At 45.4% G+C, this 23,158-nt stretch overlaps 1 protein-coding gene across 6 annotated transcripts in view; it reads left to right on the forward strand.

Moving 5' to 3' along the window:
• GPR68 (G protein-coupled receptor 68) overlaps window positions 1-23,158 on the forward strand; it is a 257,032-nt gene that overhangs the window by 18,762 nt on the left and 215,112 nt on the right. The gene's annotated exons all lie outside the window — the stretch shown is intronic.

A 23,158-nucleotide genomic window follows, 5' to 3' on the forward strand; every position in this document is an offset into this window, starting at 1 on the left:
CACTTGGACACTGAGCCACGAGCTCATGTTAGCACACGATTAGCTGCACCTCAGAACATTTTAAAAAGCCCCTAGGCAAAGTATTATGGCTAGTGCCCGGTAATATTGAAGCACCGCTCACTTTTTATGTTCCCAGGCAAGTGTCAGCCAACAGAATTCTGGAATATAATGTCTTCACTTTAAGTGGTAATGTATTTTATTTTCTGGCACAGAATGTTTGACGGACTATTAGTGTACAGTGGGCAAGTAATGTGCATGATATCCTGGCAGGGTATTTAAAACAGTCTAGATTATTTCTCCTGCTATAGAAGATCTGATTGGTCGAATTAACTGGCGCTGCTTGTCCTGGGATGCAAACATCTGTGCACCTAATGTTTTGCATAGGGTCCCAATCCTAAAAGGCACAAGCAGAATGTTCTGCTATGCGGATTGTTGCTGTCAAACCGAATTTTTACAGATTAAAACAATCTTCTGTAAAATGCACCGTTTAGAGAGCTCCGGGCTTCGCCCCAAATTCCATGATAGATGGCAGGATCACACCCTATGCTTGCTCAATTTGTGCAATGCCTGAGGTGCTGGAAATGGAAAATGGGCGTCATTGGTTGGCAGGAGAAAGTGGGCGTAGTTGTAAGGGGAGGAGTAGAATCTGACATCAAGGTACATATTTTTTTTGTTGAAAAACTCGACCACAAGGAAATTGGCAAAAAGGGCACGTGGTAGTAGACGTGTTCTGGCTTATTTCATTGGTCACACTCCAACTGCACTTTAAAATATCTTGCGGGCGAGGCACCTACTGCAGAAACCTTTATATAAACAGCAATTCCCAGACTATAATAACAGTAAGGTAACACTAGTGGTTAATGCACTTGCTGAGGTAACACACATGAGACAAGGCACGTGGTATAACACGGAGGTCACTGGTTTGTTTTTCTTGCAGATAGCTCAGTGGGTTACTGCTTTGGCTGCAGAGATCATTTGTTATCCACAGGTCAGAAGTTATAATAAATATTTGTAATGTAGCTCAGTGAATCTGAACCTGTATCAAGGAGCTTTATACAAACTGCAAGGCATAAGTGCAGGACCATACTTGATTCTCGATCTTTTGCCCTCCTACACCAAAGAATGACTGCTTCCATCAAACCCTCCTCATCCTGCCACCCGGCACAGGGCTCGGGAAAGGAGGAGATGAACACAAACAGGCTTATTTAGAAGCCCCTTGCGCCGCCAGTACGTCACTTTTTCCCATATTATAAGTGATGCACCCGCAGCGCAAGGGGCTTGTAAATAAGCCTCAAAGTAAGTAAGTCTCTGTGATGATTCCCAATGAGCTGCTGCGCAGGACATTTCAGATTTTCTCCATTCTGCCCTATTTCCTACTAGAGGAGAACATTTTATATGGCCAGGGACTACCGGAAATACCCCCCCCCCCCTTCTGACTTTAACCAACATTTATTAAAAATTGACATGAGAGGAATTTCTTTGGAGGCGGGGTCGTACATCCACCGGCCGTATTTATTAAAACATAAAATCAAATAAAAATTGAAATAAACAATATTTACATATTTATGCAGAAAACGTTGCATGACATTTGATTACAATTAATATTTACAGATATTAGATGGCTAACCTTAACATACTTCTAATACAAGGTATTTCCTATCTAAATCTAACCTATGAATCATAATCACATATTAATTACTTTTCTGCATATCCTATTTGGGCCTACTGCAAGGTCGCTAACTGGTGTCAGATCCTTATCAATTAACCACCCCCTCCAGGAGGAGTGCACATGCTCAGAGGGTACCGTGAGTGTACTCCCCCCCCGTGACCCCCATATGCTCCATTAACTCCCTTAAAGGGGGCCCTGTTTACTGTCGTCATTGTGCACGTGAGGGGTGGCCATCCAGCCCAAAGAAAGCGTGTCTCCCCCCTCCCCGCACCCATCCAGCCAGCCAGCTGTATCCCCCTGGAGTTCTAGGAGAGACCACTTGTCCCTCCCCTTGGGCAACCCCATTCAAGAATGGCGCCGCCCTCTAAGGACCTTAAATTTACTGCTCACCAATCATGACCTTACCGCCTGACCAAGGAATAGCAATAAATACGATTGGTGACCTGTAAACGGGATAAAGTTCTAAGGAACAGAATAATAATACAACACACCTGTCATCCATGTACATTGGGAAAGAAAACATATGAAAACAATCTTCATAACACAATACAAATATCTGCATTAGGGGCTGATGGGTGGGGAAAGATAATTACAGCCTCCTAGAGGCTGAGCGGCAGACTGTGGAGCGCGGGGTTAAATAGGCAGACTCCCGCGCTCCCCGGCCTTTTAAACCCCCTGATAGTCAAGCTGGTTCTAACCGGCCTGACTCCTGCTCCCCAGTGACCCGGAAAGGATTAAATCACTTCCAGGTCACTGGGGATCCCTGTGTCCAATACATTTCAAGGAGTCGCAGCTGCTACCAATATGGAAGGGCGGAGCAGCAGCGGCGGTGGCAGCAGGGGGGAGGGAAGAGTTGAATTTAAAAAAAATAACGTTTTTTTAAAAAGCTTACACAGTCCTGCAGCCGCCTCGTGCTCCAGTGCTCTTTCATTCTTCTGCTTCTTCCGGCAGTCCCTGGGACATACTCCCCATCCAATCCAGACGCTGCTCTCATACTATGAGAGCAGCGCCGGGATTGGCCTGAGCGGACTGGTTTGATGCTCTGCTCAGGCACAGGGAGTCTGTGCTGTTTCTCCACCTGGCTGTAGAGTACAGCTGGGTGGAGAAACCTAAATGCGAATGTCTGTTTGGCCGGCCTGAAACAGCCAGCCAAACAGACATGCACACTTAGATGTGCACATAGCACTTCATTTCTCCTCCCTCTCCTGGCCCGGCCCCACCCATCCCTACACCCGCTGTCTCAGCCAACAGCGAATAAATAAATAAAGCAATTGTAAAATATAGTTTTCCTTTTCAGCTGCTAACTCCGAGCCAGTGCAGCGACGCTCATTCACCCTTGCGGAGGAGCCGCTGCTGATTTCAAGTTTCTATATTTCAAGAAGCAGTTGTTTATATTAAGATTGTCAAATGCGCTAACTTTTTACCCACATGCATAACCCACGAGGACACTTACAGGGGTCTTTCTCCCTACCTCAAAAACAAATTTCATACTACAGGAGACAAAAGGATGACAAGAGGAAAACACAGCCATCTTCTTGAAAGCCCTCAAACTACGAATAACAAAACGGCAAATCAAGATTCCTCCTGCCTGGCCCCTAGACTCTCGAACCTTATCCCAGGGACGTCAACACTGAACCCTAAACTCCTGTCCATCACGAAAAACCTCATGACTTATCTGTTCAAAACACTTTCCTTTAGTAGTCCTCTCCCTCCCTCTACCCGCTTCAGTCAGAAGGATTTCTGTGCTCACTCAGATCTAGTCCACCCTTCCAGATGTAATCCCCCTAGTTCTACACTCCATGATTCCTTTAGTATTCCTTTCTCACTTACCTCAATTGGCCTGTTATGTCCTCTTTCATTGTTATTTTATTGTTACTAGGTTCTTTTTGCAATACGCCTCGCTGTTCTTGTAGCTAGTCCCTCGTTATAAAAATACCAAATAAATAAATAAATATACCACAGCCTGACTGACACTGACTTCAACCCCTTGCTGCTGTCACTTATTTCTCCCCACCACCTGTAGTTTTTGAATTCAAGAGCGCATGATTCCTATTTTCAGCACTGGATGTGATAAATGACACACCTTTGGAGTGGCGAGCTATCCTCAAGGTCACTCTAACATTACGCCATAACCATGTTACCGTATCTTGGTAAGCTTGCAATTCACATTTCCAGCTTTCTTTGTATTGTGTTCAACTTGGAGTATTATGATGCTGTGGTGCCATTTTCTCGCACCCTCCCATGATGACTCCATGTAATCGATATAGGATTCTTTACTTTTGTTTGCCAATTTTTTAGAACATAATACAGAAACATGTTTTTGATAGGGTATGTGCTTTTTGGTAGACCTTGTTTAATCAAGCAAATAATAGGAAGCTTTAGCCTAGCCAGTGCTTTCATTTGCAAAACACACAAGATGATGGACGGAATGTTGCACAATGGCAAAACAGTCAACCCCAGTCAAAGATCTGGGTTTAATCCATTGTTATTTTTCTCACCAAGCCACCCCAGGTCAGACATGGCCATATGCAAATCAGTCTTGACCCTGTGCCTCATGGGAACAGTACAGCCCGAACTGCCAAGCCATGTCTTCCCTGGATCGGAATCAAGCATCCTAGGACCGGTTTCTGGCTATCTTCAGCCAGGATAGCTTGACCCCAGTGGTGTAGTGAGCACGGGACCCACGTCTGGGCATACCCTTCCCACATAGGGTGAACAGCAAAACACACAAAATGATGGACGTAATGTTGCACAATGGCAAAACATTCACCCCCTAGTCACAGATCTGGGTTTAATCCATCATTATTTTGCTCACCAAGCAACCACAGTTCAGACATGGCCATATGCAAATCAGTCTTGACCCTGTGCCTCATGGGAACAGTCCAGCCCGAACTGCTGAATGTTTTGCCATTGTGCATCATTCCGTCCATCATCTTGCGTGTTTTGCAGTGCTTTCATTTGAGCCGGTGGTGCTCGACACCAGCAGTTAATTGTCACCACTGGCTCTTGTTGCAGTCTGCCACAAGGTGGTGCTATCTGAGATAACAACAACTGTCAATTATTACTTCTGTGTACATTAAAAATGACTTTTACCTGCAGCCAAAGCCATTCTTATAGCTTTGGGGGCTTGGAATAGTCCGAATTGTCACACTTGTAGGAGTGTGATGGTTAGGAGTTGTGCTGTTACTAACATTGGCATCATGTTGCGGCAATGCGTGGTGCAAGCTGCAGTGGTCCCCTGACGAGAGCCCTGGCACTTATTTTTATTGTTATTTTTTTTTTCACAAATTAAGCACTGACCTAGCCCTTGTACTGTGTAATAACTGCGTGAAGCTGCTTCCCGCTGCGCCGCTATGCCCTTGGGAATTGAAAAGAAGGCATCAGATCAGCAAGTCAACTGTGGCAGACAGACATTGTGATAGTAGATCCTAATTAAAGCGTGTGGATACCCAAACATAGGAATACACTGAGTATAGATCAGCCAAGCATGCCTGTGCACACCAATTATACGACTTTGAACCTCAAATCATCAAATAGCAAGTGCATCCCTAGTCAGAACCATCTGCTCGCTTGAACAGAACAAACCAGCACGCTTTGAATGCCGCACTGAGGTGCTTCTCCACTGGGGCATCGGTCTGTGAGAGTGCGGCTTACTTGTCTCGCCTTGAAGCAGTGTCAGTTTCATTGCAACATTATGAGCAATCCATTAACTTTCTGTTCAAGGAATTCAAGATGTATATGCTATATATACATATATGCAAAGGACAAGCGGCTGAGAAGAGAGATGTTAAATGCAGACAATGTTAGCACCAGGGCTTTAAGTGGTCCGGGTCCTGCCGGTGCTGAGCACCCTCCGTTCTAAAAAACAGGTGCTGAGACGGGTCCCTATCGGGTTCTCCATTTTCGCCCTCACCCTCGGTGAAAAAAATAAATCTTAACTTTACAGCGGTGCCACCCTTCACTGCTTTAGATGTAACTCTTTCAGTCTCATCATTTTAGAACAGAAGCATTTTACAATATTCTATACAAGAAAGCCATAGTTGTTACTTAGTTATCTTATGCAACTAACAACCACTGACAAAGCCAATAGTCTAGGCTTGGTGTAGGTATAATGTTACTTGTTGTATTATATATCTGAATGCAGTGACAGAAGCAATAAAATATCAGTCGGATGTCACACTACACTTAGGACACATTTTCAGTTTATGTATTTTAAGCCACGCCTTTAATTACGTCGGGCACACCCCTTCGAGAGACCCCCCCACCCCCAGTTTTTTCGTCCCACTTAAAGCCCTGGTTAGCACCATTCTCAGCCACTCTCAGCTAGCACTATTATTATTCTGAACAATCATGCTGGTGAAATGACCTCCAGTCATCTGATGAGGTGTCTACTGACCATACCTGGCCTGAGTGTTTGTATAGTGTAGTTATAGTTGAAGGGTTTCCCATGCTGTGCGCTTTGTGTGTGTTTTGTGTGAATGTCTGCTAAAATTAACTCATATTTCCCTATACTAATCCACCACTAATCCTTTTTGGGTTCCAGAGTAGCTTGCTACTCATCAAAAAGCGCTTTGACACCTCGTAAGGGGTAGAAAGCATACAATTATGATTACAATTTTCAGCAACAAATATGGTGTTGAAATGTATTTCTCTTCTTTCAATTTCAAAGCTGCTTTTGGTTTCCAGTTAATGGCTGTTGGTCCTCGCCCTGCCCTGCCACATCCTGGTACTAGTGACTTCACCATTGCACTGCTCCCTTGCCATCCCCTAGCACTGGCAGATGCAGCCACACGCCCATGTGATCAAGCCTTGTGAATGGTGGTGCCCATGTTCTCAAACCCCCCGCCAAGGAGATTTGTAACTAGCCAGACGTGGCTGGGCAGCACCCTACCGCCACCATTGGCGTAGCAAGGTCAGGAGGGACCCGGTGCAGAACATTTCTTGTCACCCACGGCCTGATAAAATGGCAAAAATATGTGTTTCAAACATATATTTTGCCATTTTGTCACCCCCCTCACTGATGACACTTGTCACCCCCGGCTTGACAAAATGGCAAAAATATGTGTTGAAAACACATATCTTTGCCATTTTGTCACCCCCCTCAGTGATGACACCCGGGACGGACAGCACTCACCGCACCCCCCTTCCTACGCCACTGACTGCCACTAAAACCCACATTGACTACTGCCTTCCTGCCCCCATCTTCGACCCGCCTCTGCCACAACCTTTTTTTTTGTTCCAGAAAGGGGACTTGTGTTTTAGTGAGAGCTCAGAGTTAAACTTGAAAGGGGTAGTGAGCCATCAGATTTCTTTCACCAACCAGCTATTATATTGTATTGCATAACATAACACAGTGCGACATAACATAATGTAACAATGTCACAACTATAAAACTACAGTACGCTTTTGCTTTAAAATAATATGCTGTCTGTGCTCACTTTGCCATTGGACTCAAGCTGTACCTCATTGGTGAGGCCCACAAGGCAGAAAACTGGCAGGGGCAGTTGAATATCTTCTATTGGAGCAGAACCGGGCTCGATTTGAACTTGAATGCAACCCAGAATTATTATCAGTGGCTGAGATTAATTCGTGCATTCCACCTGTCAGCCTTTTTAAAAATATTGTGCCACCAGCATGTTACTTGATTAAATATTTTTAATTTTACGGTTTTATATAGCATGAACTTGGCTCAAGGACAATAGCGCCCTGTACAAGTGCAGTAGACCTTTTACAAGCGCACAAGTTATATTTATATCTTTTTTTCTAGGCACTGGGCAGCTTAAGTGATTAGGGGCCAGATGTAGGTAAAATATATTTACCGATTTTTAATTACCGAATTTTAACGATTCGGTAATTAAAAATCGGTAAATCTAAGGGGTGGATATGTAGGTATTCCAGATGTGCTGGAATACCGATTCAGAAGAATTCGGTATTTACCGATTCGGTAAATACCGAATCGGTAATGCCCATTCATTCCTATGGGCTTTGAAGCCCATAGGAATGAATGGGCATTAGCGATTCGGTATTTACCGAATCGGTAAATACCGATTTTCACAAGGGTGCAGGGGGTGTCACTTTGACACCCTCTGGCACCCCCAAAACAGGCTCGGTGCCATGTGGCAGGCATACATGCCCTAAGGGCATGTCTGCCTGTCACATGGCATAGGTGTGCATGCACACATGTGCATGCACACCGTAATCGGTATTTTACAATCAAATTGGATTTGATGGTAAAATACCGATTCGGTAAGGCCTCTGGGACTCTGAAGAGTCCCACCTACATCTGGGTGCCTCAGAATCGGTAAAATTACCGAATTTTTATTTTACCGAATCGGTAAAATTACTGAATCGGTAATTTTACCGATTCGGTGAAATAATGCCCCCAACATACCTGCCACCCATTTACCGATCGGTAACGGCCAAAATCGGCCGTTACTGCTCGGTAAATGGCCTCAAACGCCCACCTACATCTGGCCCTTGGTCAGAATGTTGAGATGAGGCCGGGATTCAAACCTGGTTACCCAGTGTGAGGTCAGGATTAGAACCTCGTTACCCGATCTAAGGTCAGGATTCGAGCTCTGTTACCCAGTCTGAGTTCGGATTTGGAGCATGGTTACCCAGCCGGAAGTCGGGATTCGAACTTTGTTACCCAGTCTGAGGTTGGATTTGGAACATGATTAGCTAGTCTGAGGTCAAGATTAGAACCTGGTTACCCAGTCTGAGATAGATATTCGAATCTGCTTACCCAGTCTGAGGTCAAAATTTGAACCTGGTTACCCATTCTGAGGTCGGGATTCGAACCTGTACCCATTTTGAGTTCGGGGTTCGAACCTGATTACCTAGTCTGAGGTCAGGTTTCGAACTTTGTTACCCAGTCTGAGGTCGGATTGGAAGCATGGTTATCCAGCTTGAGGTCCGGATTTAAACATGGTTATCTAGTCTGAGGTCGAGATTTGAACTTTGTTACCCAGTCTGAGGTCAGATTTTGAACATGGTTACCTAGTCTGAGGTCGAGATTCGAACATGGTTACCCAGTCTGAGGTCGGTATTCGAACCTGGTTACCCAGTCTGAGGTCAGTATTCGACCATAGTTACTCAGTCTGAGGTCGGGATTCGAACCTGCTTACTTAATCTGAGGTCGGGATTCTAACCTGGTTATCTAGTCTGACATCGGGATTCAAACTTTGTTACCCAGTCTAAGATCGGATTTGGAACATGGTTACCTAGTCTGAAATTGGGATTCAAACATGGTTACCTAGTCTGCGGTCAGGGTGCAAACATGGTCACCCAGTCTGAGGTCGGGATTCGAACATGGTTACTGAGTCTGAGGTCGAGATTCGAACCTGGATAGCCAGTCTGAAGTTGGGATTAAAACTTTGTTAACGAGCCTGAGGTCGGATTTGAACCTGGTTACTCAGTCTGAGGTCGGGATTCGAACCTGGTTACTTAATCTGAGGTCGGGATTCTAACCTGGTTATCTAGTATGACATCGGGATTCAAACTTTGTTACCCAGTCTGAGATCTGATTTGGAACACGGTTACCTAGTCTGAAATTGGGATTCAAACATGGTTACCTAGTCTGCGGTCAGGGTGCAAACATGGTCACCCAGCCTGAGGTCGGGATTCGAACATGGTTACCGAGTCTGAGGTCGAGATTCGAACCTGGATAGCCAGTCTGAAGTTGGGATTGAAACTTGGTTAACAAGCCTGAGGTCGGATTTGAACCTGGTTACCCAGTCTGAGGTCGGGATGTGAACATGGTCACCCAGTATGAAGTCGAGATTCAAACCTGGTTACCCAGTCTTAGGTTAGGATTCGAACCTGGTTACCCATTCTGAGGTCGGAATTCAAACCTGGTAACCCAGTCTGAGGTTGGGATTCGAACCTGGTTACCCAGTCTGAGGTCGGTATTCGAACATGGTTACCCAGTCTGAGGTCGGGATTCGAACCTGGTTACTCAGTCTGAAGTCTGGATTCTAACCTGGTTATCCAGTCTAAGGTCAGGATTTGAACTTTGTTACCCAATCTGAGGTCGAATTCAGAACACGGTTACCCAGCCTGAGGTCGGTATTCGAACTTTGTTACCCAGTCTGTGGTCTGATTTGGAACACAGAAGAAATATGGGGAAGTCCCTAACTTGCCATAGAATTGGTAAAGAGGGCGTCTACTAAATAGTAGAGAAGGTACTCACAGCCCTTATGTACAGACCATAACCACATGTATAATAAATCACAGAAATGGATACAAACATGGTTACCTAGTCTTCGGTCGGGATGCAAACATGGTCACTCAGTCTGAGGTTAGAATTCGAACTTTGTTACCCAGTCTGAGGTCTTATTTGGAACACGGTTACCTAGTCTGAAGTCGGGATTCAAACATGGTAACCTAGTCTGCGGACGGGATGCAAACATGGTCACCCAGTCTGAGGTTGGGATTCGAACCTGGTTACCCAGTCTGAGGTCGGGATTCAAACCTGGTTACCTAGTCTGAGGACGGAATTTGAACCTGGCTACCCAGTCTGATGTCAGGTTTTAAACTTTGTTACCCAGTCTGAGGTCGAATTTGGAACATGGTTACCCAGCCTGAGGTCGGTATTCGAACCTGTACCCATTTTGAGTTTGGGGTTCGAACCTGATTACCTAGTCTGAGGTCAGGTTTCAAACTTTGTTACCCAGTCTGAGGTCGGATTTGGAGCATGGTTATCCAGCCTGAGGTCCGGATTTAAACATGGTTATCCAGTCTGAGGTCGAGATTTGAACTTTGTTACCCAGTTAGAGGTCAGATTTTGAACATGGTTACCTAGTCTGAGGTCAAGATTCGAACATGGTTACCCAGTCTGAGGTAGGTATTCGAACCTGGTTACCCAGTCTGAGGTCGTTATTCGAACATTGTTGCTCAGTCTGAGGTCGGGATACAAACCTGGTTACTTAATCTGAGGTCGGGATTCTAACTTGGTTATCTAGTCTGACATCGGGATTCAAACTTTGTTACCCAGTCTGAGGTCTGATTTGGACCTAGTCGGAAATTGGGATTCAAACATGGTTACCTAGTCTGCGGTCAGGGTGCAAACATGGTCACCCAGTCTGAGGTCGGGATTCAAACATGGTTACCGAGTCTGAGGTCGAGATTCGAACCTGGATACCCAGTCTGAGGTTGGGATTCGAACTTGGTTAACGATACTGAGGTCGGGATTTGAACCTGGTTACCCAGTCTGAGGTTGGGATGTGAACATGGTCACCCAGTATGAGGTCGAGATTCAAACCTGGTTACCCAGTCTGAGGTTAGGATTCGAACCTGGTTACCCATTCTGAGGTCGGAATTTGAACCTGGTTACCCAGTCTGAGGTTGGGATTCGAACCTGGTTACCCAGTCTGAGGTCGGTATTCGAACATGGTCAGGGGCGGCTCTAGGCTCATGGTGGCCCTGGGCAGGAATCGTAGGTAGGGGGCCCCCGGAGCGTAGGTAGTGACCCCCCGGAGGAACGCAGGCATGGAGGCCATTGAAGGGGGGGGGGGGGGGTCAGGGTGTTTGGAAGTGGAACAGAGCCGGAGGCCGCCAAATCCCTGCCAGGGGTCACCACGCAAATATGTATCCATCCTCAGAGGATTATTATATTAAGGATATATATTGGCGTGGTGGCCCCTGGGGTTTGGTGGCCCTGTGCAGGTGCACAGCTTGCACATGCCTAAGGCCGCCCCTGACATGGTTACCGAGTCTGAGGTCAGGATTCGAACCTGGTTACTCAGTCTGAAGTCTGATTCTATCTTGGTTATCAGTCTAAGGTCAGGATATGAACTTTGTTACCCAATCTGAGGTCGGATTCAGAACATGGTTACCCAGCCTGAGGTGGGTATTCGAACTTTGTTGCCCAGTCTGTGGTCTGATTTGGAACACAGTTACCTAGTCTGAAGTCGAGATTCGAACATGGTTACCCAGTCTTCGGTCGGGATGCGAGCATGGTCACCCAGTCTGCGGTCGGAATTCGATCTTTGTTACCCAGACTGAGGTTTTATTTGGAACACGGTTACCTAGTCTGAAGTTAGGATTCAAACATGGTAACCTAGTCTGCGGACGGGATGCAAACATGGTCACCCAGTCTGAGGTTGGGATTCGAACCTGGTTACCCAGTCTGAGGTCGGGATGCGAACATGGTCACCCAGTCTGAGATCAGGATTCGAACCTGGTTACCCAGTCTGAGGTCGGGATTCGAACCTGGTTACCTAGTCTGAGGACGGGAATCGAACCTGGCTACCCAGTCTGATGTCAGGTTTTGAACTTTGTTACCCAGTCTGAGGTCGGGATCCGAACATGGTTACCCAGCCTGAGGTCGGGATTCGAACATGGTTACCCAGTCTTAGGTCGGATTGCGAACATGGTTACCCAGTCTGAAGTCTGATTTGGAACACGATCACCCAGCCTGAGGTCGGGATTCAAACCTGTTTACCCAGTTTGAGGTCGGGATTCGAACCACCAAACCTGAGGTCGGCAGCTCTAGCCTTTAGGTCACATTTCTGTAAATAAAATCTCCAGTTTGTCTTCTGTATGCTACATAAAATTAACACCCCACAACGTTAAAACTTTGAACTATAGAAATCTGTATTAGATTACATTCTTGACCCCGAACGCTCCCATCTCCGTGATGTTTTCCTCCTCTAGAAGCTGATTTCAGCTTCTTAAATCTGCATGCCAGCTCATGAGGAATTTCCTTGTACACCGGCTCCGGATGTGCCTAGCTGAAGGACATGGGAAACAGCCAAAGCACTCCCCACCCTGGGCTTCATGACTGTACCCGCCTCGGTGGCGGTGCAGGTCGTTTATCATCTCAGAGCATGCCTGTAAATACCCAAAGCATGTACCTCGTTGAAATCAGCCTCACCACACCGCTATAATCTCATGGTAGGTCTGGAAATCTCGGAGAGTGGCATGGGTCTGTCATGTATGCTTAACAAAGGGTTCAGGACCCAGCCTCCTGCTGAGATGTTCTGTCGTAAATGCAGTGTGCAGCTTTGCTGGCGCGCGGTGGAATGTCAGGAGAATGAGGTTCTAGAAAGAACTAGAAGGGCCGTTAGCTTAACGGGGCACCCAGCCCGCCATGTCTGGTGCTGTGTTTTCAAATGTAATTGTTGAGTGGCATTTCCCATTTTTATTTCCATTGTTAGAATGGATGGATGATCGGATCTTTTAATTTTGTGAGCAGGCCTCTTCATTGTATGTAATTTTAGGCCAGCAGGCAGCAGCACCAAATCCCATCATGCCATCATGACGGAGTGCTGCGCCACCTATCCTACGCTGCAAAGAATCGCGGCCGCGGGAAACGTCACACAGCCCCCACAGTGGTGTTTGTTTCTAGGGCCGTGCCGTGACACCCTCAATATTAGGAGAGGGTCGGGAATTGGAGGGTCGGGAATTCGGGCAAACTGCTGCTGAGCCTGACCGGCAAGATCACAGAGATTGAAGGCCCGGGCTTGCCTGCTCCCACAGCTTGAAGTTGAAGTAAGTCATAACCTCTCTTTTTTTCTGTTTCTGTCTAGCTTCTCACTGAAAACAGTGACTCCAAGAACTGCCTCTTACTCTTACTGTGTCATTGTTTCTTAAGAAATAAAATCCTGTCTGTAGAGGCAAGGATGAAGGGAAGCATTTACTTTAATTGGCAGGTGTATTTCACAACATACTTGCGAGTTATGAATGTTGTATTTTTCCTAAGTGCAGCATTGTTCGACAACTGAATATTTATATTGTCACAGTATTAATAATTAATTAATATGTCACAGTAAAATGGCTTGTTGGATGTTTTCACTGCTAGGCCTTGACACATTAGAAGGTGATTTAATTTCTGAGGGGCCAGGGGTGTTACCAGCCCTGCCACGTTTCCTGGCATGGTGTAAATAGCTGCTCCTGGGTCTTTTAAAAAGCTGAACTTCGAACTTGTGTTCAGTTTCCCAAACAGTGAAAACTGGGCGGGCTGCTTTGAGTGGCTCTTGCATTTCTTCTCTGGTTTGCCTCGTTTGTAGTGGTTTGTTTCCTGGTTTTTGGTCTTTTGCTACGCGTTTCTGATTAAGGTTCTTCTGCCCGGGGGTCTGTTGTAATCCTTCCCGATCTCATGTTCCATTTTTGTTATTTGTGTGTACTCTTTTAAAAAAAGAAAATCTTTTTTGTCTTTCTTTTGCACTTCTCCATTTGAAATTGTGACGATCACCTTTCCACTTGTAGGTGGGGTTGTTGCTGCTGCTCTGTTGCATTGTTTGGTTCCTTTCGGTGGAATCTTACTTAAGAATGGGGTACTTCTTCGGGGTTGGGGTGGAGCTGGGGAGTTGTGTAGAGGGCTGACTCCCTGGTGAGGGATACACTGGTACCCACAGTTCATGGCCTCCCCTCTGGTCTATGCGCCTAGTGGCCCCCTGTTGAATAGCACCCATCCTCATGTCCTTGGTAGCCCCTCTATTACCTCTTTGTTTTGCAAAACTTTCCGGGACACCCGTTTTGGAGCGTATGAAGGGGGGTGAGGTGCGAAGTATAGTGGCAACGATGTGATGCAGGCGGTTGAACTCTGCCTTGGGTTCATAAGCCTTAACCACCTTACCCCTGCTACTTCTTCTGCTTCCCGACTTATCTCGGGCCACAGTGGGCCTCAGTAGTCTTTTGGCTGTCTTTGTTCCCTAACCCCCAGGGCCGGGTACAGCACATAAAGGCTGGGGAGGGGAGGTCATCAGGCTGTTGGCCTAGTGGAAGATCTCGACCTCAACCTCGTCCAACCTAGTCAAGACCTGTGCCCATTGTGTGTGTACTGGAAAATCTATCTCAAGCTTCGATGGCGCTCACAGAACATGTGTCACACTGGCAGCAGCAGTACAGTTTCTTCACGCAAAAGTAGATTGGATTATTGCATGAACCTGGTGCTCACAGAACATGTGTCAAACTGGCTGAGCTCTGCTTTTTTCTTTGCCAACTGCTAGAAGGTGTGAATGATATCTACCAAGGGCCACAAAAGAAAGAGATGGCTGTGGCACAATAACCCTATGGTGTATGAGATCATATGCGGCCTGCTTCCCGCACCCCATGGCTCCTCCTACGCCCAAGTTTTTCTTGTCCCCCACCTGGCCCACATCATGTCGGAGGATGGTAATGACGTTCACATTTTGCCCCCCCTGGAAAAATTTCTGCGGACGCCCATGCACTTTACACAAAGTACCTGGATTCCGGCTTCTTAATACCTCCCTCTATCCCGGGTGTACTCGCATAGCATGACGTCTTGCACCTCAACAGCGCCTCCAGGGGGTGACCTTTCTTGCTACGCTCCTTGAAGCCTCATTTCAGTTTATCCCCTGGTTGCTTAGCAACGCCTGAAGCAGTTGGTCTTCTGCCTCATATGTGATGCCAAGAAGCTCTCAAGAGACCCAGGTCCACGCATTAGTTTGTAATCCAATTCAGGTTTCCGTTTGCATTCTGGGATTTGAAGTCCTGTTTAGCCCATTAAAATATAGGACTACACGCATGGATGTGGGAAACTTCAGTTTCCTGCAACTTAACATACTCTTTGGCAATTAGCAGCACCTTCAGAGGTATGAATGGGTACATAAATACTTAAATACTTTAGTACAGTCTATTTGATGTGTAGAAAACTAGGAAGGAGAAGTTGTGTTTTTCTTTACCTTGTGTACTTGAACTGTAAGGAGCATGACGGTGCTGTTTTTGCATTGTCCTCAAAATACAACATAAAGTGTTTATGAAAATAACTTTAAAAAAATACTTTGATACAGTACAGCTTTGTTTCATTATAACAGGAATTACATTATCTTGAGGCAGGTCTGCACATTATCAAAACAAGCAAGCGCCACCCTAGCAAATGTATGGTACTCCCTGTGTAATGCCCCGAATGCTGTGTGAATGATTTCCGGGTAGATCTGTATACAAGCATTCACAACTATGCCGCGGTTTTGGACTTTTATATTTGGTTTATCTAGTCCACTTTCTTTTCAAACACGCTCATGACATTGGGCGTGAGGCTGCCTTATAACGGTGTGTGCTGAATTAGTTGTTACAGGTTTCATGGACTAGGGACCACCAACTAACTTTTGTCCTCAGGGCTCTGAGGTGTATCCAGTGATTTCTAGGAAATTTAGTGGAAGTCCATTAATATTTTGAGCTTCTTTGAAAAGTCATCATACGACGAAACATGTGTCAGTTATATTCATCTTTGATCTTGCTCATCTGTGGACCCCTATCTAGATTGTTCATCTTTGAAAATGAAAAGCATTTGCTACCCCAGACAAAGGACTTTCTTGTGCTCGGACTTTGATTATTTTTTGCATAGTTCCAACTTGTCTTCTGTGTGTGTCAACTACCACTTGGACCTGTTGTTTTGACAGACCAAGACTGTGGAATTTGGTGGTGCTTTGGGATAAACTATTATGTATTAAGTATTGGGATTTTCCTGATACTTTTCAACACTAGGTTGGTGGTTTAGTGTAACTAATCCCTGTATAGCTCACACGTTCCTTCCTGTTTGGTTCTTTACTTACCCTTATTTGTGAAGTGCGACCGTAAATCGTTGATCACCACCACCCAATCTTGATTACTCATAATGGGGTCAGGTGGGCACACAAAGGAGTTTTCATACATATTCTTAAGGGGTTTCGATGGTGTACTGGAGTGCCCTCAAAGCCTTTCAATGGCGGCAACTTGGCCCACAATCCTATTGCACCATAGGATTGGTGAGTGTTGAGAGCCAGCCGTAAGGGTGTTTCCAGGAACAGGCTTATATTATCTTAATAAAATACAATGCCTAGTTGGCTTAATAAAATAACATGCTTATGTGTAAAGCACACATTCACCCAACTGGATTTATGGAGCTAGATAACCAATGGTACCCATTGCTACCCTTTTTTTTTTATATCCACCTGGTTTCAAACCTTTGATCTCGGTGAAGCAGATGGCTGTAGTATATGCAGTAATCCAAAACTTGATCAGACCCAACGTTTGTCTTCAGGTATGTGACAGACCCTTAAGAGAACGTATTCCCCTGTCAGAGTCACAGGACATTTCACTGGGAAGTGACCATCGGATTCCGATACAGGGAAGAATTATGACCCCTATTCCACAGAACCTTACATTAAGAATTATATGACAGACCCTGACACCTAGAGACCAGCAGCTTTTTACCGCTGAAAGGAGACCTTCAGCTGGAATGTATGCACCGCATTCTGATACCATCCTCCTAATGGTCCTCTTAAAAAGTGCATGCAAACAGTTTGCTGCGCAATATAGGTTTTATACCACTGTATTTTGTGCAGTTATATATAAAATACACAATGAATAATTGTATTATATGGGCCTATATTGTCATCAATGGGTTCTAGTGACTCTCCTAAACCATGAGACCAAAGGCTGTGAGGTTTATAAATGTGACCTGAACCCCTATACAGCAACATTAGGACTATATTACATATTATTCATTATGTATTTTTAAATTGCATGCTCTATTCATTATTTTAGTACTCATTAGAAAGACTTGGAGCATTTCAGGTCATCCTCAGTTTATTGTTCAGTATTTATTGTTTGCCCGAGACTGCAGATATGTCTGTAAACGTTTTGAGAAATGTGTGTATTTGGTGGGGAATAGATGATGTGCTAATATTTAAAATGTGTTTTCATGCAACAGTGTGTCTGATTTAAAGACACATTTTATGGCAAGACCGGAGGCTCATATTATGCTTTCTAATCTTGCGTTTAATCAAATAGCAGCCAAGATAAGCACTAAGACTACAGTTCCCAGAGGGCCCAGCAAACAACTGGCCAATGGGAACGCAATAAAACAAAACCAGATAAGCAATCGGGTAGAGACCTGTATAACATCACCACTGACTGCGAACAGTCCTCTTTTCTTGCTGCTCGCAGTCAGATAAGTGCCTCATCTTTGTTGCTCTGCTGTTTATGCATTAGTTTACATATTTTCTTAAGTTTTTGGTACTGTATTATGAATTTATGCTTTATATTGTATTACCGCGTTATCGCTAAACTTGCCCCTTGTTTTTTAATTGCTCAGCTGTTGTCGGGCCTCGCACGCGGGGCATCTTCAGTCTACCGCGTTGCGAGGCGCCTTCTGCACTACCGCGCCTCCTTTGAGCTTCCTAGTTTCTGTTTCCCTCGCTCGCGTGTTCTAACCTTCGGGTTAACACGTTGCACAACTGTGTTTCTGCCGGTTTTCCCCGCATTTCAAGTCACCTCGCCCTCGCGAAAGCCTTCCTGGTTTCTACCACGTCACGAGCGGGCTGTTCAGGATATTCAGGTTTTTTTCCTCCATTTCACCGGTGTCTTCACTTCACCGGCTATGTTTGGGACTGTAACTGTTTCTGGCTGTTGTGGGTCTGTTGTGTGCTGACTCCACCCTTAGTCCAGCCTCCGGCTCCTCCTTGCTCCTTTTGTTAACCCTTTCTCTACTTGGATATTCTTTCAGCTCTGTCTCAATATGGAACTTGAGAGTTCCTAAGAGGCTGAATTACATAAAGAAGAAGGCGAAACCTTTAAAAGTGACTTGAATACTTTTATTAATACTTCTGTGGGAAATGCTTTTGAAGCATCAATGAAGCGCTTTTCCAAAGGTATGGAAAATTCTATGCTCAGTTTGTTGTTCAAAGCCTTGGTCCATTCTGCGGTGGAAAGCAGAAAAAGAAAATTGGTACCCTCTGTACCATCCAGTGCCTCCAAAAATGCGTCACGCTTGATTCGCAAGGCTTCCTCGCACCAGAATGAGTACTTGGCTCCTCCCAGGCCTCCTCCTAAGGAGGGTTTATTATCCTCTGCTGAGGGTTAAAGAAAATCGTAAGTCCAAACATGCTGAGGTACCTGAAAAATTGGTGATTTCCACAATCCTGGACACAGACCATGACATGGGTGACGCAGAAGACGATTTGTTTGACGTCTTTGACGTCCAGGACCCCTCTTCGCCTCCTGCTAAGAAACACAAAGCTGACTCCTTTGTTTTCTCACCAGTATTAGATGCTGATGGAGTTCCCATGTTCGATCCTTTTACTATTTGTCATCCCAACTCTACGGAGTGGTTCCCTGCTTCACACGGGGGAGAGTATATTTCAGCCAGACGTCGTCTGACCCTCGACAAGTCAGCCCGCTCCAAATTAAAATCCGAATGTCCCAAACCTTCCTTACCCTCAAACATCACAATGGTTCCTTCCATCGACCAACCTCTTCTTACCTTTTTCTCGAAATTTGGCAAAGACCCACGCAAAGGAGTAGATAAAGCTTGGTCCACATGCCAGGACAAGCTTTTGGATGTGGTGGGTCCTTTAGCTCGCATTTTTGATTTAGCAGAATCTGCTCGCCTAGAAGGCCAGGATTTAAACGAGGAGGACATTTCTTTGTGGGTCCAGCGAGACTTCTGTCTTTTAGGCAATGCCAACGTGGCTATTACCCGCGAACGTCGTAAAGGGCTGCTGATCAAGCTTGATCCTAAGCTTGCTAATCTGCCTACTCTGGATCCCTGCATCAAAGCAGACGGTCTTCTGTTCGGAGATTATTTAGTAAAGCACCTCAGCAAATTTGTCACTACTTTCGCATCTTTGGACAAGGCCCAACAATCTATTAAAAACGTCTTTTCCCTTCGGGTTTTTGGGAGGACTGGCAGAGGCAGGAGTCACTCTCCCGGCCGCTCCTATTCAAATCAAGGCTCCAGAGGCTCTTTCAATTCTGGCTACTAGGAGTACAAACCACAATTCTACCCACAACAAGGTCGTGGATACAGAGGTCGTGGACAGAAAAATTTCCGCCACAACAACAAGCAACAAGGTAGGCTATCCCCCAGTGGGGGGACGTTTGAAACTTTTTCTCAAAAAATGGCGCACTCATACAGCAGATCCGTGGGTTCTAAACTCGGTCCAAGGTTATCTTAGAGAGTTTTACGCGCCTCCTTTCCAATCTATTTTTCCTTCTCCTCCACTTTTTTCGGCAGACATGTCCCAACTCATCTCTGTAGAGATTCAAAACCTTCTCCTAAAACAGGCCATTCTTATCGCCCTCTTCGATCCGTCGGGGTTTCTCAATTCCATTTTTCTGGTCCAAAAGAAAAACAAAAAAAATGCACCCGGTTACAAACCTAAAGTGGTTCAATCCGTTTGTGGTGTATCGCCACTTCAAAATGGAAACTATCATTCATTTGAGAGACACTCTTCATCCAAACGACTGGATGGTCAGGTTAGACCTACATGAGGCTTATCTTACTATTCCCATTCACGCTTCTCACACCAAATTTCTTCAGTTCCAATGGTCAGGTGTCACCTACCGTTTCTGTTCTCTTCCTTTCAGCCTTTCGTCAGTACCATGGTGCTTTACAAAAATCCTGAAACCAGTTGTAGCTTATCTTCGATCCCTCGGGATCAGCCTGATTATTTACCTGGACGACATTCAACTCATTAACTCCGACAGACAGAGTCTCTTGTCAGATCTGAATACAACCCAATCTCTTCTCCTGGATCGAGCTTTCCTTCTCAACTTCGAAAAGTCTATGCTCATTCCCTCTCAAAGTATCGAGTTTCTGTGCTTTCTCGTTGACTCATCCACATCTTCCCTTCGACTCCCTCAATCAAAGGTCTCGTCCATGAAGTCGGAAATCCTTCAGGTTCTTCGATCCTCTCTGATTTCTCTCAGGTCGCTCGCGCGGATCGTAGGCCTTCTCTCCGCCTCCATTCAGGCTATCTTCCCAGGACCTCTTCATTACCGTGCTCTTCAACGTCTAAAGAATCGGCATCTTCGCCAGGGCCTCTGAGGTCATCACTTTAGATCGAGAGTCTCGGGTCGAGCTCCAGTGGTGGATAGACCATTTAGATGCCTGGAACGGGCGAACTATCTTCGCTTCGGCCCCAGATCTTGTATTAGAATCCGATGCAAGCCTATTGGGCTGGGGCGCCCATTGTGGTCCAGTATCGACTGGCGGTACATGGTCTCGCGAGGAGTCGAAATTGCACATCAATTGTTGAGATGCTGGCAGGCTCCTTTGCAATCCAAAGCCTTACAAAGAACAAGGTACGCTGCTTCATTCTTCTTCGGATGGACAATGTTTCTGCGGTCAGTTACATAAACCATCTAGGTGGCACCAGGTCCAAACTTTTAGCAGAACTCGCAAAGAGTCTTTGGGAATATTGCCTTTCAAACACTTTATCTCACAGCAGAATGTCTTCCTGGAGATCTCAATTCCATTGCGGATTGGCATTCTCGCTACCTATGAGACTCCAGCTATTGGAAGCTTCTTCCATCCGTTTTCCAATCCCTCTCTCGAAAGTGGGGCCCTTTTCACATTGATCTCTTTGCGACTCGCTTCAACGCCCAATTGCCTTGTTTCTGCAGTTGGCGTCCAGACCCTCTGGCTCTGGCGACGGACACGTTTCTTCGGGACTGGTCTCTGCACCTCAATTAGGCTTTTCCTCCCTTTATCATGATCAACAGGGTTCTTTCTCAGGTTCGCCGCCAATCGACCTCCCTGATCATAGTAGTTCCTTTTTGTCAATCACAAATTTGGTTTCTGTCTCTTCTGGAGATGACAGTGGACTTTCTGGTTATTCTTCCGGTCTTCAACGATCTATTCTTGAACCCATCAGGCCTTCCTCACAATCTCATTCTGGGCAACTCCTTGCTCCTGTCCGCGTGGAAGATCTCCAGTCTGCCCATTCTGGCCTGCTCATTTCACAAGAAGCTTCACTCTTTATCAGTAAAGCCTGGGCCCCTGGCACCTCCAAAGCCTACAAGTCAGCATGGTCTTTATGGTCTAGCTGGTGTATGGAAAAACATATCGATCCCTTTTCAGCCCCTCTAAATTTCGTGGTAAACTTCTTGGCTTCCGCAGCTAGTTCAGGTAAGTCCTACAAGGCGGTCAATTTGTACAGATCAGCCATTTCTCTCAATCACTGTCCTATTGACGGCACACTGATTGGAGTGTACCCGCTCTTTTGCCGTCTTCTACGAGGAGTACGGTTTTCCAAACCACCATTGGCTAAGTATTCTTCTTAATGGGATGTTAATTTGGTACTTAAATTATTTTCTGATTGCCCTGACAACTCCGCTCTTTCTCTCAAAATGCTCTCTGCAAAACTTACAATGTTGCTTTGTCCTATTTCCATCAAACGTGTTTCAGATGTCAAGGCTTTAGACATTTCCTCTCGCCAGTTTTCTCCAACTGGTTTTCTGTTTCAAGTTCACAAATGTACAAAAACAAATGTGAATTCTGTATTTTACCCTTATTTTCCTCCCCATCCTAAACTGTGTGTAGGTCAACGCCTCAAGGTTTATGATCATTGAACCTCTGATCTCAGAACGTCCTCTCAAACTCAACTCCTCATTTCCTTCCACAAACCTCATCTCCCTGTTTACTCCGCTACTCTGGCCCGGTGGGTCATGCCCCTTGCTGGCATTGATGTCTCTGTCTTTGGGGCCCATTCCACCAGGGAAACCATGGCCTCCAAAGCTTTTTGGGCGGGCTCCCGATTATAGGACATTCTGAGATCTGCAGATTGGTCTAATGATAATGTTTTTTGTATGTTCTATTGAAAACCCGTTGTCTCTGCTGTTTCTTTGGTTGTTGATATGCTTTGAACAAGCATAATATGAGCCTCCGGTCTTGCCATAAAATGTAGATTTTCCTATTAATTTATAACGGAAAGTCTTAATTTTATTAAAGACACAGAGGCGAGTATTATCCCGCCTCAACAGTTCTAATCTGTGTTCTCCCTCCCTACAGCGACTCCAGCGTTGCCTCCTGCATCGTCATGATGAACCTGCTAGTCTTCAAGAGTGTTCTTCACCGCTTCATGTCTCCTCTCCTTCCGGTTGGACTTCTTCCACGGTGATGCCTTCAGTTCGTCTATTCTGGCTGGACGTTGGTCAACAGTTTTGTTCCTGGATTTTGGCTGTTTGTATTGTTCTTTCAATTGTTCCTCTCTTTGTTGACTATCTGAGCTGCTCGCCAGCGAAAAAAGGACTGTTCGCAGTCAGTAGTGACATTATACATATAGTCTCTACCTGATTGGTTATCTGGTTTTGTTTTATTGCGTTCCCATTGGCCAGTTGTTTGCTGGGCCCTCTGGGAACTGTAGTCTTAGTGCTTATCTTGGCTGCTATTTGATTAAACGCAAGATTAGAAAGCATAATACTCGCCTCAGTGTCTTTAATAAAATTAAGACTTTCCGTCATAAATTACTTAGAAAATCTACATTGTAAATGTAAAACAACATTTTACAGAAATTAAAACATTAATTCTAAAATGTGCTTGCATTTTGTAGTACATTGACACTATAGGGTAAGTTTAACAAAACTGAAAATGTGAAAATAATGTGCAGTATCGGAGGGTATATTTAACTTTTTTCTGACACGGCTCTGCATTTAAAATGTTTCGTTTCACAAATTGGGGAGGGTTCGTTCTTAGATGCTTGCATCGAGGATCAGCCAGCAAATCTGGGCTTGTCAGGTGTGCCAATTAATAGTTTGAGA

The sequence above is a fragment of the Lissotriton vulgaris genome, chromosome 9 (genome assembly GCF_964263255.1).
Source record: "Lissotriton vulgaris chromosome 9, aLisVul1.2, whole genome shotgun sequence".
NCBI classification, from domain to species: Eukaryota; Metazoa; Chordata; class Amphibia; order Caudata; family Salamandridae; genus Lissotriton; species Lissotriton vulgaris.